Below are 18,395 nucleotides of genomic sequence, written 5' to 3' on the forward strand. Positions count from 1 at the left end.
CTCTGTCACATGGTTGGAATTCCAAGTATCTGTCAGCATGAAAGAGAAGCTGAATGAACAATATACATTCCTTCCTTTGGCCTGCAATTAGAATTGATTAATTAATTAATTTTTCCCAGTTGGTAATTGGGATTTGAACCATCCCACTTGTTTTCAGACAGACAAGATGTACCACAAGTAGACTGGGCATTTCATGAATTCTTCTCAGTTTTAGATTCAAAAAGAGCTTAGGAGCCCTACCTAAAACAATGAGAATTCCATTATGTTTTGGATGAAACCAAGTGCCCCATTCCTTCAGCAAAGCAAGGAAGAACACAAATCTGACTGCAAGAAGTGAAATACATTCAAATATTGACATGAACAGTTTCCACAGTATATAGGGGATCTTACCGTGACAGACAAATAATAAAATTGTGTTTGTTCTTCCCTGCTGTCTCTAGATTTTCTCTGCACATTCTCAGGCCAGGTTTCACTGCATCACCTGCTGTGAACACTGGGCTCTTTGACAGAGATGTTTCTGCTCCTCTGAGCCATAAATTGCAATATGCAAGCTTTTTTTTTTTCAGAGGTTTCAGCTGCAGAACAGCATCATCCCAAACCCCCAGCTGCATGTGCCCCTGCAATGCTGTGATGTGCAGCCACTGATTTCACTGCTTTGTCTCTAATTCACATTTCCCTTGGGAGGAAGGCCTGAGGATTTTTTTTGTGAGAACAGATTGTATTAACTAAATTTGTCTTTTTCCTCAGAAGACAAAAAAAGCACTGTGGGTGGTTTTGTGTAAGTGGTTCATGTTAAGACCATTTTTCTTATGAAGTTCTGCTGTTGTAGAGAAGTGGAGAGGTCTTACCTCAAGTTTGGAGACAATGATGGTTAAGCCAGAACTGTAATAGCACACATGGGTTGCTGAGGAGCTTCACGGAGTGTTTGTAACTAAGAGCAGGAACGTGGAGCTTCAGGAGATCTAAATCTGGAACATTTCAATTTGACATTTCATTTTTTTTTTGTATAAACCACTGTGGAGAATGGTTGAGCACTCAAGGTAAAGCAACATGTATATTATCACATTCTGAAATCCTGAGTAAGAGTAATCAAATTGTCTAAACAACATGAAGCAGTCTTATTTGTTGCTCTCCTACAGCAATTACAGTGCCTGGTTGGTAATTTTCTCAATGTAGGAACCTCACAAGCAACAGAAATCTTCTGTGTTTTTTCATAATAAAGGCAGACATGGAAAGAAAACAGTAGATATTTTAAAACAAAACTTATTTGCAGGAATATTTATATGCTGTCTGTATCAACACCTCTTATTTTACAGAATAACACAAAGCCAAGTACTAAAACACAAGGGTGTGATTATTGTCAGAGCATTTTATTGCTATCTTTTCTCTTGAACAAAGTCACAGTTTGGGAAAATAAGATAGGACGAGGCTGGAAAGATGGAACTACTTTTGCCTCATGGCAAAATTGACTTTAATGGAAATGCATTTTTGTCTATGGGATACCAAAAAATAAGGAATAAATAGAAAGCTGAGGTTTTCACAGCTTGGCTACAGATGAAACACATCTTGTACAGGCATGAAACTACATTGGAGTTAGTGCCAGTGGGAAAATTAATAACAGGAACAAGTGATAGCATGAGCACTGGAACCAGTGAACCCTGGGTTTTGTGGATTTAAATTGTATGCTTGGATTCTCTGGTGTTTAATAAAGCAGAAGCTTGGCTTGCTGGTCTGGAGCCCTGCCTGCTTCAGCCTTTCCCTCCACGGTGCCATCAAACAGCCTTGGCTGCTCCCAGTCTGCATCTGGACATCTCTGGAACCTGGTATTTCTTAGAATCTTCTTGTTTTCTTCAATTTAGCTCAAGTTGGCAAAGTGCATACCCAACCTTCCCTGCTGCTGCCCCACAGTCAGGGTGAGACACTGACCCTTGAGAAGAGAGACTGAGAATTGCCTGCAGGGCTCCTCCCCAGCCGAGACGCCTCCATCCCCCTGCCCCGGAATGCTTCAGCCCCCAAAGCAGCACTGCTGACAGACCCTGACAATCACAGGCTTGCTGGGGCCCTGAGCTGCTGCTCATCTCACTGACACAAAGCTCTTTCTTTCTTCAGTTTTCTCTTTGTCTGTCCGTCCTCTGCCTCATCCTGGCTGGATTCGGACTGCAAGCCCTTTGGCAGAGACATCACCCTTTTACTTCGTTGGTTTCTTCAGCAAGAACAGAATTCTCCATGTCTATGACCAAGATCCTGAACACTGCATTTGTTCAATTAACAGATAATTATTATTTTAATAAAATAACACCTGAGCAGAATCCTTGTTAGACTTGTACAGTGCTCATCCCTGACCTGCTGCTGTTGATGAGGGACTGTCAGTTGTTCGAACACAATAAATGAGGTATTATTCATATGACAAACAAATCTATGTCAGAACCCTTTACCAGCCTGCCCAAACTGTCAGAGTGTTTATCCAAAGCAAACCACTGCTTAAAGTTGGCAGACTGGTTATTTTTCATGTTAATATGTGTACCAACTTGAGGGTTACCAGGAAAGCACTGCAGGCCTCCCTCTGCAGATGGAGTGGGGATTGCAGTGTGATTTATGGCTCATCACCAGCACATTATTCAAAAGGTCCCCACAACTCATTTATATCGGTCAGCAAGTGCATTTGACTTGACAGAATCATTATCCACATTATCACCAGAACTCACACATGGACCTGTGCCTTTGTAATGGATATTGGATTTGAAATCCCTGGACACCACTCAGTCCATTCCTGTGCACTGCAGTCACGCAGCAGCCAATGCCCACCACATTCCCTTCCACACACCCAATATTGGAACACTGATCTCTGATGGCTGTTCTACACCATCTGATACTTGAGATGTTACATATGTTTGAAATGTCCAGTGGTAGAAGAAAAAGCCTTGACATTATGAAGCTTAGCCATACTATTATTTGTAGTGAATTTAACATTCTATTCCACCTTTGAGGCAGATTTTATTTTTGGCTTATTTTATGCATATCACTGCATTAAAAACAAACAGGGACTTATTTTTCACCACTTGAACAAAGTGCTTGTGTGTTTTCATACCTTTGCTTTAACACTGCTCTCTGTGGTGGATCATTAATCCCCCATTTCCATGTGTACAAGGCATGTACAAGGCTGTGGTTATTCATAAATATGCCTTTGTTTTGTAACATAAGTGCTGTAATATCAGACATTGCTTTGCTGCTGAGCCAGACTCTCCAAAATCAGAATAAAAACATAATTTCTGAAAACCAAGTTTCATATAAAGCAGAAGAACTCGAGTTTTTGTCTGGCCTGTGAGATTTCAGCGTCCACTTTCACAAACACTTCAAACAGTTAAATACTGAATTGGAGAGGGAGCAGAGGATGAAGGTTGTCTCTCTTCTGCTATTCAACAGGTTCCCTTATTGCTTTAGACCACAGGAGAGAACCAGGCATTATAAATGAGGGCTCATAGGGATATAAATTTCATGCTAACACATTTTTTCAGACAGCCTAGTAAAGGTAATGTTATCTTTGAGCAGCAAGAAATAACTAGACAGACTTAATTCCCCTTAAGGCATTACTCACATTCTGTTACCAAATTATTCAGTGCCTAAAGAGAAATACAAACAGTCAGTAAAGATTTGAGAGATCATGTGAGAAATTACTTTCAGCTGAAGAACTAAGTCTGGTTCTAACTAATTTGCACAGCCTCTGTGGTCACTTTTCTGCTGCTCTGGACGTTCCTCCTGCTGCCTCTTCCAGTCATAGAAAAAAAATGAGAGGCTAAAAAGAGCCAAGTTAATTATTCATAGCTCTGAATGCCACAAGATCATTTCCAAAATGCAGATTATCACATCATCACTTCAGCTTCTAGAAACTCATTTATTTTTGACCTGTTTTGCATTTCTGACCTGCTTTGCTATTTATGTAAAAAGATGAATACTGTTGCTTTAGCTGCCACACTCCTGTGTATCTGTGCCTAATATGTATTCCAGTTTCAATTTATTATCATGAACCCTCAGATTATAAAGATTTTGTTTCACATGAGAAGTTTTATGCTCCTATTTTTTTTATTCATTGTGCAAGTTAAAGTATACAGGGCCTCAACTAACTGTACACATATTTTCCTGGAATAACCATGGCAACTGAGCATACCCCACACTGCACAAACCCGTCTCTTGAACACCATCTCCCACTAGATCTTCTTTAACTAATTCACACGTCACCAGGACACTTTCAGGGTGCAAATAAACCATGCATCATGCTAGGACGTACTCTCTGATCTTGTACCACTGACTGCCAGGTGAGTCCACCTAAAGCCATGAAATTCAAAGATATCTCCAGCACAGGGCACTCGAAGAGCACCTGAATTAACCATGCAAAATAAGACCTCTGCTCATTTTTGGAAAATTGTAATAATGGGAATTAATTGTTCTTTTTGTGTTAATATCTATGTAAATAATCCTGGCTATGACTGAGTCTTTCAGCTTTTAATTTTTTGTGACATTCAAGAGAGGCTCAAGAGAAAAACCCTTCCTGCTAACAACACAAATTGCAATGCTGCCTTCATGTGAGCCTGTTTTTTACAAAACTGAAAAGGTTTTTCTCCTGTTCAAGGTTATGCCCTTACATCTGGCAAAACCAAAAGAGAATTGCTGAGCAGGTCGAGCCATTAGGATGAAAATCCCATCTTTTGAACAATGCTGATACCTCGTCTTTATCACTCTATTGATTGAGGAGGGCCGTGTGATTTACCTGTGTTGGGTTTAGTTGCCTGACAGATGAAATCCATGCCAATCAAACAGCATTTCTCAAGAAAAATAGCCAGTTGAAGTTAAAGACTACAATACAATAGAGGTAAAAACCTAGAGAAGCTGGTTTTAGGAACCAGCAGGAAATGAAATGCCAGAATTGCTGAGCCAGAAGCCTTTCCTAGAGCCCAGCTCAGGAGCCCCCAGTTCCTGTGTCAGGGATGGGTGACAACAGCGGGGCAGGGAAAATTGTCCTTTGGCATTAGTGCCCAAGCAGTGCCCAAATTAGTGCCTGTTGCCTGAACACCGTGTCAGTCTCAGCCAGAGAGCCAGCTTGGCTGCCTCGCTAATTAGCTGGAAACGACAAAGGCTAGAGGTCAATTAGCCCAGGAGGCAAAGGCTAATTGATTGCACACTTGTCTTTGGGGGCCCAGCTGGGAGAAGATGCAGCCGGTGGCCAGCCAGAAGTGTCTGCCAAAGCAGGACAGGGGATTCAGCACCAGCAAGAGGAGGAAGAAAGGAGTGGGAGTTCTTGCTGGGTTTCTTTTTTCCTACTTGTGGAGCTCAGTTACACTGGGAGTTGAACTAAGCATGACTCATCTTGAAGATTATTTCAAAATGAGATAGACTCACAACTCAAACCAATCTGATGACAATTCCTCTCTGCCTGAGAAGGCTGAATGCCTGAGGAGAGCTTCCACCTTCACAAAAGCATTCTAATCATCTTTCTTGCTACTTTAAGGGATTATAATATTTCCATTTTTTTCTTAGGCAATAAAACATTTACTGGAAAAGAAACTATAACTTGAGTATTCCATTCTTATTAGGTACCTGCAAGATTTATTCTTGGGATCCAGACTAACCCAAGTGGTCTGAGCAAGGTAGACCAGGCTGGACTTGAAGAGCAATTAGCAAAAACCCCATAGGAGCAGAAAGAGGTCACAGAATTCTGATTGTTCATTTAGAGTGAAATTGATACAGTGAAACATTTCAACAGAAGGGTTTCAGAGCACTGAAACCAATATCCTGTGAGTCTGGTGGGTTAAGCAATAAATGTTGGAGTGCCCTAAATGCTGACTTGTTGCATTTTTCCCTTGATCTTGGCCTCGACATCTTTTCCCAGCTGAATTTATTTGGCAGGCTCGAGCAGTCTCAAGCTGAACAATACTTAATTTTTCCAGGAATTTGCTATCCAATGTAGTTAAACATATTTTGCCCCACTGTATTCTATAAAATTCTCTTCTGGAGTTTGTAAATTATTAACTTGCCTGGCAGGTCCCAGACATCAGCAGAAGGATGGAATTGTTTCCACAGGAGCAGGCTCTTCTCTTGGGGATAACACTCTTTGGATACTCCAGGAAAGGGGCATTTTCATGTTTCTGCTGAGGTTTCTGGTTTGTTCTGTCGGGTTTTTTGGGTAAGGCTTCACCTGCATTGTTTTGCATCAAAACTGGGCACCTCTGTTAACACCATTCCTTTGCCTGCTAAAAAAGCAGAGGATATAATTGGGAGTCTTGGTCCCTGTGCTGTGTAAAGGACAGGTTATACATTATAGTTCAGAATCAAGGAGATTCCATGCCTTCAGTTTTGCCTGCTGAGAGTTTTGATCAATCCAGCATTAAGCATGGAATGGCCAAGGTTGGAAGGGACCTCTGGAGTTAACAGCAAGGAAGAAATGTTCTGTAAGACCTGCCAGGTTTCCCCTTCCCTTGTTTCCTGTATGATTAGCAAAGTTCAGCGCCTCCAGACTGGCATAAAGGTGTTTAATGTCAGAGCTTAATAATACAGCATACATTAAAAGTATAAATACAACATTTTTGCAGCTTAGAGAAAATATTTGTTCAAGACAAGTTAAAACTATGTAGCCATATGATCTCCTGGTTTGCTGGGTATAAAATGACCCTGTAAAGCCTTCTGACATTCACTTTGAAGCTGAGGATTGAGGCTATGACCTTTGCAAAGCCTTCTGAAGAGCTTCACAGGCAGCCAGCTCTTACAAATTTTCATTAGATGCCAAAGATTTTTTTGATAAACATGATGGCACAGTTGCCCTCTCTCATGAAAAATGGGCAAAATCAATTATTGTTATTTGAAAGAAAACCAGTTGGTGCTGAATGACTTCAGAAGACTTATTTTATCATTTGAATCCAACCTTCAACAGTTTTAATTTACTGCAAGGAGGGAGAAATTACCATAAGGGACTGTAAGGTGCTGTGGAGTGTCCACCCCTAGCATTACTAAGACATGATTGGAGCAACCCCAAGCAACCTTTTCTGTCTGGACCCACTTTTATTAAGTTTGGCTTAGCTCTAGAGTCCCCTGCCAGACTAAACGATGCCACCAGCTGAATTTGTCACCTTTCTTCCTCTGCATTTGCAGCACCAGGAAGGGAAAATCTGCCTGCAGCTGTTGAGTTGCCAAGGATGGCTGAACTGCAGTAAAGGAATCTGTCAAAAGTAGGACAGGAGGATGGGACAGAGCTAAAACCTGAAACTTGACACTACAGATGGCATCTGTCAAAAAGGGAGGGGTTTCCACCCAGCTGGAAATAGCTGTAGTAGACATTGCAGAGAGGTTATCAGCCTCCAGAGTAGCTTGGACTTCCTGCTGCCACTGCCAAAGTGCAATCCTGTTTTGCTAGTACTTACATACTTTGTTTTAATTGCTCTTTGCATGAAACCAGGAATGAGTTGTTACCACATGGGAAGGAAAAGAGAGCACGGGAAGGAGCCAGACCTGTGCATTATGGGTTTGTGGCAGACAAATTTGCATCTGCTGCTCAGGTGCCTCCAAAGGCACAAACTCCGCTGTGCCAAACACACACCACCACATCTCTGGTGGGGCTGCATCTTGTGGTAACTGAAGAAAGGAAGTTACATGCTACCAGTCAAACAAATAAAAGTCATTCTGCTGCCTATTGGGACTTAAACCTCCTCCCTGTGGTTGTCATTGGGATTGGATAAAGCATTGCCTGAAAGCAGAGCCCTGCAATGAGCAGAAAGGGAATCAGCCCATTCTAAACAAACACTTCTGGAGGCCTCAAGCACTGTCTGCAAAGTAACTTGGATGCTTGAGAAGGCATTCCTGTGGGCTGCTTGCTTAAGTAGCAAAAGAAGCCAATTCTCAAGAAAGAATGAAACTATCTATTTGGTGAAAGACAGCATTCAGTAAATAAACTTATGCAACAGCACAGCAAATAATCAGGAAGATCACAATGTAAATATCAGTTCTCTTTCTGTTTATTTTTTCTCACTTCCTGAGATCTCTTTTCCTCTCCTGAAGCCTTTTTTCCATTCTTTAGTATGCACCAGACAAAGCCTTAGATCCCTAGGCTTTGGCAGAGAAGCCAGTGTCTCATTTTTCTGTTAAGAGCATCATTTTAGGTTCTGTCAGCCTTTCGGTCCTGGACGTGCCAGCTCAGAGCCGTTCATTTCTGCAAAGTCATTTTGGCTTTTGGAAGGTCCTTTGTGGAGGCCCCAGGCAGTCCCAGGCAGCGTTTCCCTGCTGACGGCAAGGCCCTGTGGAATTCCCTGCTCCCTGGTCAATCCATTCCACCCTTGCCCATGCCATGGCCCTGAGATCCAGCCTGTGTGGCTTGTGGGAGCCTGCCCAGGAGCCACCTCAGTGGCACTGCTGCTCCTCACACCCTGAGAGCTTCTCCTCCTGCCCTCACTGAAGGGCTCCAGCTCGGGCTCCTTCTCACCCTGCAGGATATGTAACTGAAGGCTTTTCCTTCATGGTTTTTTTTTTTTTATGAGAAATGTGCTTTTATCAATAAGATACTGTCATTAGCAGCACTATCCATCTGGAGCCAAGTGAAATTTCCCCAGGTAGGAACCATTTTCCAGCTGGGGATTGCTGGAACGTGGTTCATTAGAGCTGCTTCTTGCACATCCAGAGGTCCCTGTGTTGGTGGTGGAAAGTGATTACATCAGTGCTGCTCCCACTGACAGTCACAGCACAGAGCAGGATAGCACACACTCACTGCTTTTATTGGCATTGCTAGTTATGAAAGAGACGTAACTAAGGAGCAGTTTTGCTCCTTCTGTTGGTTCAACCCCAATAAATCCAGTGAGAATGGCAGAACAAGCACCAATTCACACACATTGGAATAATTTCATAACCACTGTCTTCTAGAAAGAGAATCACAGCTTCCCAGGGGACAAACAGTCATGGCCATTTTGCTCAATGAAATGCTTGTGGAAAATTCAACTGCAAATTCTATTTTCCCTCTGTGACTGCCCGCAGTGGTGTTCAGGACAGCCCTGCCCATCACCAGGGCAGGAAGGGCACTCAGCCCTCAGCTCCAATGGCTGACCAGAAACACACCTGCCAGGTGAACATCTGCAAGGTCTAGGCAAAGAAAATAATTGAAAAAGAAACCTAATATGAAAACATTCCTGTGAGGAAAGACTTTAAACACAGGAAGGGCATCTGTGTTTATTACTAGGCCTTGTTTTACCTCCCTGTTTAAATAAATATCCTTTGCACATCTCAAAAATATTCTTTGAAGAAAGATTATAAAATGGGGTTGCTCTCCCAGAGCAAATTCCCAGGCCTGTTGGGCTAAGACTGGAGAGGAGCAGAAGGGGCTCCATCAGAGGGCACACCTGCAAAAGTGCACGACTGCCCTCGAGCACAGCCAATGCTCCTGTGGCTCACAGATGCTAAAACAAGAGTTGGTTCAGCTTCTGAGAAGGTTCTTTGTGGCTCTTAATCCCAGCTCCCAGGTTCAGGATCTGTGGGGACTACGAGGGCTGACCCAGCTGGTGCCAGGGAGGTTACCAAGGCTGGGCTATTTCAGGGCACTTCAGTCCTTGCTGGAAACCAGCCATGAGATGACAGAAAAATCTGATGGTTCCTTTTCTCACTTCAGCACAGAACCTATCAGCATCCCAGCTTTTTCCACACTGCTTTGCCATCTGTTAAAAACAGGGAGGTTCCCAGGAGTTTCACAGCAATGGATGGGATGCTCTCACACCAGTGCAAAGGCAGGACTGGGAAGCTTGAAACATTCCCTGAGGTCTTTAGGACAGGTCTGATCCTGGCAGGCCCAGCCTTGGGATCTGCTTGACTCTCCTGCTTTGTCCATATGATCACTGGAACCAGACTTAACTGGAGGGGGAAAAAATGAAGAGAAACTCTTCAAAAGGTTTGGAACAGTCCAGGGTTTGTTCTGGATTTTTGTTTCTTTTCTGGCGTCAGAATTTAGTAGCACAAGAAGGAATTTCTGTAAACCAGAGAGATATGGCAGATTCAGGTAAAAAAAAATTTCTTCTTTTTTTTTTGGTTTGACCTTATGAAAGTTGTATGGAAATGCAGAGTTGTGCTTAACTCTCTGAGGTACTGTCTGGCCCTGAAGTCTGGGACGTGGATCCCAAAATCTCAGCGTGCCACAGCAGCAGAAATGCCCTGATGTGGAGGCTGGCACAGAGGGACAGAGCCTCCCTGCACCCCAAACCAGCTCCGCTCCAGACGCACACACATCTCCCTGGAGCCCTTTAAACCTGCCCCAAAGATAAACTCGGGGTCTCTGATTCACCTTTGCCTCCACAACTGAGCCCCAGCCCTCCCCACACAGCACATCCCCTCACTCACATCAACGAATGAAGGAGTGAAAGGCTGTGGATCACTCAGGCTGTTTCCCTGAAGACTCTGAAAGAAGAAAGAAGAGAAATTGTTGAGGATGTTTCTGTTTTGGGGGCAGCTGGATATTATCATGATGAGGCCATACAAACATATAAATATCTGAGATGAAAAGGAAGAGGATGAAATTAAATGGATGGAAACGTTTGTGCTGCCAGTAAGATAAAAGAATAAAATCGTGGGTGCAACAGAAATAATTCTTTAAATTAAACCATATCCTCAGCATCATATTTACTATCATCATTTACTAGCATCTCCAGAAGGGGAAGAGGAGGGGAAGAGGAGGGGAAGGGAAGGGAAGGGAAGGGAAGGGAAGGGAAGGGAAGGGAAGGGAAGGGAAGGGAAGGGAAGGGAAGGGAAGGGAAGGGAAGGGAAGGGAAGGGAAGGGAAGGGAAGGGAAGGGAAGGGAAGGGAAGGGAAGGGAAGGGAAGGGAAGGGAAGGGAAGGGAAGGGAAGGAAAGGAAAGGAAAGGAAAGGAAAGGAAAGGAAAGGAAAGGAAAGGAAAGGAAAGGAAAGGAAAGGAAAGGAAAGGAAAGGAAAGGAAAGGAAAGGAAAGGAAAGGAAAGATTTTAAATAGTGAAGTGACAGAATATCATTGTAAAAAAAAATAAAAATAAAAATAAAAATAAAAATAAAAGAAAAGAGAAAAGAGAAAAGAGAAAAGAGGAAAGAGGAAAGGAAAGGAAAGGAAAGGAAAGGAAAGGAAAGGAAAGGAAAGGAAAGGAAAGGAAAGGAAAGGAAAGGAAAGGAAAGGAAAGGAAAGGAAAGGAAAGGAAAGGAAAGGAAAGGAAAGGAAAGGAAAGGAAAGGAAAGGAAAGGAAAGGAAAGGAAAGGAAAGGAAAGGAAAGGAAAGGAAAGGAAAGGAAAGGAAAGGAAAGAAGGAAAGGAAAGGAAAGGAAAGGAAAGGAAAGGAAAGGAAAGGAAAGGAAAGGAAAGGAAAGGAAAGGAAAGGAAAGGAAAGGAAAGGAAAGGAAAGGAAAGGAAAGGAAAGGAAAGGAAAGATTTTAAATAGTGAAGTGACAGAATATCATTGTAAAAAAAAATAAAAATAAAAATAAAAATAAAAATAAAAGAAAAGAGAAAAGAGGAAAGAGGAAAGGAAAGGAAAGGAAAGGAAAGGAAAGGAAAGGAAAGGAAAGGAAAGGAAAGGAAAGGAAAGGAAAGGAAAGGAAAGGAAAGGAAAGGAAAGGAAAGGAAAGGAAAGGAAAGGAAAGGAAAGGAAAGGAAAGGAAAGAAGGAAAGGAAAGGAAAGGAAAGGAAAGGAAAGGAAAGGAAAGGAAAGGAAAGGAAAGGAAAGGAAAGGAAAGGAAAGGAAAGGAAAGGAAAGGAAAGGAAAGGAAAGGAAAGGAAAAAGGAAAGGAAAGGAAAAAGGAAAGGAAAGGGAAAAGGAAAGGAAAGGGAAAAGGAAAAAGGGAAAGTTCCCTTGGCATTTTTGCCAGACAGCAAAATTCATAAAATATATCTTTAAAAAAATCCCTAAAAACTCTAGGACATTTGTAAGCAACAGTGATGGGAAAGACGCAATTTTTGACATATGGCATCAATTTTGGAGTTGGAAAAACCCTTTTTTGCCCAAGGCAATTACAGACTTTTCTAGCAGCAGAAGCAGCCTCTGTAAGGCAGCTTTCCCTCTGTAGTTAAGTATAAGACATCCTTTAGAACTGGCATCCACATGGGGTCTAAACTTAAGTGATCTTCTGAAGGAGCCAGTATTGGGAGTCCACAGACCCCAGCCCAGTGTCTGAAGTAGAAATACATTTACAAGTGTTGTGCTCAATATCTCCCACAGAAACAAAAGAAAGATTTGGAGCTTATCACAGCTTACAACTAGACCCCCAAATATTTAGTCTAAAATTGTATTATTTACTTTTTTGTTATTAAGCAAACAAGCTGAATTGCACCAACAGTTCCTTTAATTTTGTCCTGGTTTTCCTGGACTACAGAAGAGACCAAAGGTCAGGGTGCTCTGCATCAGAGGGTTTGGAAATTTGATTATGGAAAGAAGACAAAATGTTAACAAACATGAGGTAAGTGCAAAGAAGATAAGGCTCACTTATCTCTTTATTGTGCCTTCCTCCTTTTATCTCCTCGTGGTCCCTTCCCTCTCTGATCTCCAGAGGTGATCTCTTCACCCTGCTAAATCATCCTTATCAAGCCTCCTGAATGCAGTAACCTCTTTGGCACATTACCTATCTTTTAGGATTTGTATTTAATATATTGTGTTCTTCTTTCTTTTTTCCCTTCCTGGGAGGTTATTCCAGAGCTCAGGATGGTTGGATTACTGATTGATTTCACAATTACTTTGTGCTGTGGATTGTTTTCATCTGTGTGGCCAACTGGTGCAAAACGTAAAAAGGGAGAAAATATCTCTTTTCCTTTCCTCCCACTCTCTCACACACATATAGACAGAGATATTTCAGGTTGGAAAAACCACAGCTTTTCTGCTATATTTACAAAACAAAAGAGAATTCTGCACATAGCAGATTCACCATCAGACAGATGACCTTAATAATCTGATTCATCTGAAACTTAATGACCTAAATGTTTTAGGATATGTTAGTCTGCTACCTGTGGAATTAACATTGTCTCCCAAGCACCAGCACTCAGCTGTACTTCTAAGAAGCACAAAAAAATCATGCTTAAAACTGTAGTGTTGGTTGATGGCCCCTCTGAAAAGGGAACTGTTCCGTCCTGTGGTTTGTAAGTAAAGGCATGTCCCAAATTAATGCTCAGTCCACTTTAAAAGTGTTTCCTCCTCTCGATTTAGGGCAGGTTTATACAGAAGTCTCATATCAGTGTGGGACTGGGATGTGCCCAGTGCCCCAATACTCAGTCCTGCAGTTCATTGCAAACAGGGCCAAGCAGGGATGCTGGGGATTGAGAGGGAAGGTCCAGGTGACCTCCCCTGATGGAGACAGGGATCAATAAAACAGGCTCTCTGCAGAGAAACCAAGATTTCACACTGCAGCTAGTTACTGAAAATTGATATTGAATGTTGCCAGCAGGAATATTTTCTTGTTAAACACTTAATTGGGAGTCGTAACATCAGAAACAACAAAGTGGGTTTTATTTGGATTCTTACACAGGTCAAAAATAGGTACTGCTTTTTAATTAAAAAAAAATCCTTTTCACCAGAAACTTGATTGTATTTTCAAACTATTAGCATGGAACAGCTAAAACAAGGAATGCAGACACAGCTGAGCAATACATATGGCTACACTTTCTTATATATTTACATTTCTCCACTGAAGCACACGCAGGCAGCTGTGTCTAAAGGCGCCTTTGTCCCGCAGACCTGTGGCCATGCTGGGCTCTCCGTGGCTCTGTGTGTGCTGTGGGAGATGTTCAGCACAGCCCAGCACGGGCAGAGGAGGGCAGGGCTCCTCTGCAGCCCGGGCACCTCCAGAGTGCCACAGGAGCAGAAATGCCCTGATGTGGAGGCTGGCACAGAGGGACAGAGCCTCCCTGCACCCCAAACCAGCTCCGCTCCAGACGCACACACATCTCCCTGGGGCCCTTTAAACCTGCCCCAAAGATAAACTCGGGGTCTCTGATTCACCTTTGCCTCCACAACTGAGCCCCAGCCCTCCCCACACAGCACATCCCCTCACTCACATCAACGAATGAAGGAGTGAAAGGCTGTGGATCACTCAGGCTGTTTCCCTGAAGACTGAAAGAAGAAAGCGAGAGAAGTGCTTCCTTTCCTCTTGCTCCTGTGATGCTGTGACCTTCCCTGCTAGCAGGGCCCAGGCTCAGCCTGGCTCCCCACAGCCCCCATCTCTGCAGCCCCATCTCATCTCCCAGCCCTGCTGAACTTTGCTGCTGCTCTGGGTAATCCTCATCTGCTGCCTGGTGAGATACAGCTCTGCCCTTCCCCCTGCACGGCGCTATTTTGCACTATAATATCACTTTAAAGAGGTGACTGTCAGCTGAGCAGCTCTCTGTGCGAGAGCACTATATCCCAGCAGAGTCATTTGTTTCCATTTCTAAAAGACACTTAATACCAATGCACTGCACACCGTGCCCCAGTCCAGAGTGGCTGGCAGAGGCTTCCAGTGGGTGAATCAAAGCTGTTCTTGGGAGAGCAGCGGCTCCCACAGCCAGGTACGGAGCGTCCCCGGGAGACGCCGCGGTGCTGGGCCGCCGGGGCATCCTTCACCCACTCCCACCGACACACCGAGTTCAGCGTGGGCAATCAGGGATCCTAGTGACAACGAGCCTGCTCCATTGTGATGGTACGAGTAAAGGGTTAAAAATCAGCAGCGAGAAAAACATTTTTGTTGTTATGTGTAGTGCCCACATTTAAGACATTGAAAACAAAACAGAACCAAATAAATAAAACCAACATAAAACCTGTGGAATGTTTATTAAATAAAGAACTTCTGGGGAAGAAAAGTCACATATTTGGGTGGAAAAAGAAGAGACAATTAGTCCTTCCGCACACTGGAGGATTTTGCCCCCAGTCGTAACAGCACCAGAATAAATGTGATATTTGAGATCTGGAGCCCATCTGTCCCCAGGGATGTAACACAAAATCAGGAGAGGCTGAAACTCACAGCCTTGCACCATCTGAACAGGCACCAACAAACACACACTCTGAAAAGAAATACCAAGAATGGCCTCAGTAGGGGGAATTTCCATGCAATATATTGGGATTTCCTGTACTTTAAAGACAAAAAAGCACTTTGGATTTCCTTGGTATTTATGATAATATAAACAAAGGCTCAACAGCTCAGCAGAAGAAATGAATTCTGTATCTTCACTTCCACAATGCTATAACAGGTGCTTTTTTAATTCATAGATAGCCTTTCTATGTGATTCATTAATAACATTAAGAAATAGAATTTTGGTATTTTTACCATTTTTGTGTCATGTTCCACAGTGAACTGTAGGGTGGTAATCCAAGAATAATTTAGAGATATATTAGCATAATAATTAGGAGCCTAGAAGTCTTTATAGTGTTTTTAATATTTATGCTTGATAAATATTGCTCTATTTGTCAGTTTATGCAGTATAAAGTGAACCTTAATGTAAGAAGGTTATTAGCATAAAATTAACATAATGAATAAAAAACAAAACACAAAGGTAATCAAAAATAACAGAGTTTGTTTTCTCTTGCTTCTCTCAAAGGACGTACTTTACACCCAAAAATCTGTGTAATGGAAAACAAATTCCATTTAAATTAATTATGAAGTTCTATTATAGTTGTGAAAAATGAATATCTTTTAACAGTTCTTCTAGAAACTGCTTTTTTTGTCTCTCTCAAGCTTTCACACAACCCTGCCTCTTAAAGAATGAGATCATTGTGGTCACATGGCTTAGGAAAAATGAATTTTAGAAAAGGACATTTGTCCAATGTAGCAAGACCCGTTTGCTCTGAGCTGAGGAGGAGAGGAAAATGTCACAAAACCAAAAGGACAGACCACAGGTTCATGCCTGCAGACACCAACAAAAACCAGCAAACAGCAAGAGGAAATGGCAGAATTATCTGTACTGAGAGATCTGACAGCCAAAGAGTTACCTTTAAACATCTGATGTTTTAGGGGAATGAAACATTTGAAGCCTGAATTCCACACTCCAAAGCTCATGGAGCCTGAGCTGGCTCCCAGGAGCCTGACACTCACCTTTGCTGCCTTGTACAGCTCCTGGTGATGCTCAAATCTCTCTTTTCCACCTCCTTCAGCTCCAGTTCCCAGAAGTTTGTGAAGCCATGGCTCCATAATCCCTCTTTGGGATGTGGGGAATTGGCCCAGCAGGGCTGGGAGCTCAGAGGGCTGCAGGGAATGGAAAGCTCCAAACCCTCCTTCAGCTCTTCAGAGATGACCCACATCAGGTTTTGAGGGAAATATTGGTTAAACCTGGCTGAAAGGGGCTTCAAAACTTTTCAGCCATTTTTCCTTGGCAATAAATGTAAGAGGCAGTTGAGCTTCCTTCTGCTGGCAGAGTCTGAAACAGCAGCAAACACCTGTGCAGGACAGATGAACGCTCAGCGTTCATCTGAGACCGGCACAGCGGCCCTTGGGTGGCTTTGGGAAGAGCAGGGAGAGGGAGAGGCTGTGCCCAGAGAGCTGCAGGGCTCCCCCTTCACCCCTGAGGGCTGAGAAGTGCCAGGCTCCGAGCAGGGCATCCCCACCATCCCCAGGCTCCTGCTCCGCAGCCCTGCCTGCCCGCGGGGGCAGCCCACGGCAAGCTCCAGCAGCATCCCCGGTGTGGGCCCACCTTTTGAATGCCCCATGGAAGGGTGGGTTGGAGCACGTTTGTGTAAAGGCCACTCTGGGCATGTGCCTACTTCTGCTCCCCATGGGCACAGGGGAAACGCAGGAAGTGCAACCCCAGGAATCCACGTGTGGGCACTCAGTGACTTCACCCCAGCTCCACAACTCACCTCTCCCCTGTTGCTCAAAAAGGGCTCCTGGCAAAAGCCCCCACCCTCAGGTGCCTTCTCTGATTCCTCCTCAATCTCCATGATGAAAATACAGGTGGAACAAACTATATTGAAATTCTTTCTAGCCGAAATAATTATCATGTTCTTGACATTTCTGCTGTAGTTGGTACAAGGAGTCCAGGTCCTAAAGTCACTCACAGAGCTGGATCTCCTTGGCAACGCATACAGTAAAACACAGCTTGGAATTATTGCTTTTTTTCTAATATTATTAATATTTTTATGGTACCCCCTACAGTATGAGTCATCAGAAGGAAATTGTTAGTTCAGGCTGAAAACTTCTGATCCTTTTCATAGCATCAGTATTTGCAAGATATCCTAATTACCAATGTAAGGATTTGTGGAAAGCATCTGAAAATAATAGAAATAAGCCTTTTAACAGGCACAGTAATTATGCAGACACAACAGATGCTAATAACTATTTCATTTCTGTGGAAAAATGATTACGTTTTAAAAGTACAATAACAGAGACGTGTAAGAAGAGTACAAGGAGGTGTAGATGACACAGACAATGTATGTGTGATCACAATTACTAATTTTAAAAGAACTTTCACACTAAGATCATCCCAAAACCATCTTCTTAACAGCAATCTGTTTGCCTTTCATGCTGTTTTCATGCTGCCTGTTGCCCTGGTTCAGCTATTTACCACTTCTGTTTCCTATCGTAGACAAAACAGCAGAGCAGGTGTTGAACCAGAGTCTTTAATATCTGCTTGTTAATAATTGTCCGAGAACTATTCTGAATACTTTAAATATTTGTTTCCTCCTGCTAAACTTGAGTCATTGTTTATCAAATTTTTTTAGCAGCTTCCTCATGGTCAGGAGCTGTTTGTCACAGAGTCCTGGAGCTCTCTGCAGGTGTGGGATGTTCCAGAACAAAAGTGGTTCTGTGTCAGCAATGTCTCAGTGGACTCCTCCAAAAAACACACACAGAGCAAGAGAGAAGGCTTTAAATTACCACTGAGCTCAGGGTTTAATGGAATGAGTGGTGGAATTAAAGTTCATGGCTCCACTTGTGTTAGTGCTAGACTTTCTGTTAAGTTCAAAAATTGTTCATTAAGATAATTAAAGTTCTGGGCCATCTCACCCATCAATCAGTCTTCCTTCTGAGCACTTATCAGTTATTGCTGAATAGACTCTGAAATAACCCATTAACTCAGCACTGGTTTGCCAGAAATTATAGGTGCTTTGAGATGGCTGGGAATGAAAGGTGGCACATAAATCAAAGGCATTGCCATCATCTGATGCTCCCAAAGCCTGCTCTGGAGTTACCTCAATCATTAAGGGCTGCTATCACAGCCATTTGCATCGGAAGATGGGACTTCAATTCATTTCTGAGATCAAAAAGGGAGGTGATGAATCTGCCATTCCAGCAGAGATCCTGACGAGGGATCCCAGAGCCAGGAGTATTTATGGAGCTGTCCTTCAGAGCAAAGCAGGGAGTCATAAACCTGGTAAAGACATTTTCAAATCAAACCATTTCCTCCCAAAATGTCCATTAAAAAAAAAAAAAAATCCAACAAAAAAAACCAGCTCAGCAAATTCC

General features: G+C 43.0%; 1 long non-coding RNA gene across 1 annotated transcript; it reads right to left on the bottom strand.

Moving 5' to 3' along the window:
- Window positions 1-9,150: 9,150 nt before the first annotated feature.
- LOC146766338 (uncharacterized) lies at window positions 9,151-11,037 on the bottom strand. The gene is made up of 2 exons (XR_014957779.1): window positions 10,360-11,037; window positions 9,151-9,991 (listed from the first exon to the last, which is right to left on the bottom strand). It is a non-coding gene; the product is annotated as an uncharacterized LOC146766338 (long non-coding RNA).
- Window positions 11,038-18,395: the final 7,358 nt, after the last annotated feature.

Source organism: Lonchura striata, chromosome 11 (assembly GCF_050655825.1).
Source record: "Lonchura striata isolate lonStrDom1 chromosome 11, ASM5065582v1, whole genome shotgun sequence".
In the NCBI taxonomy this organism is placed as follows: Eukaryota; Metazoa; Chordata; class Aves; order Passeriformes; family Estrildidae; genus Lonchura; species Lonchura striata.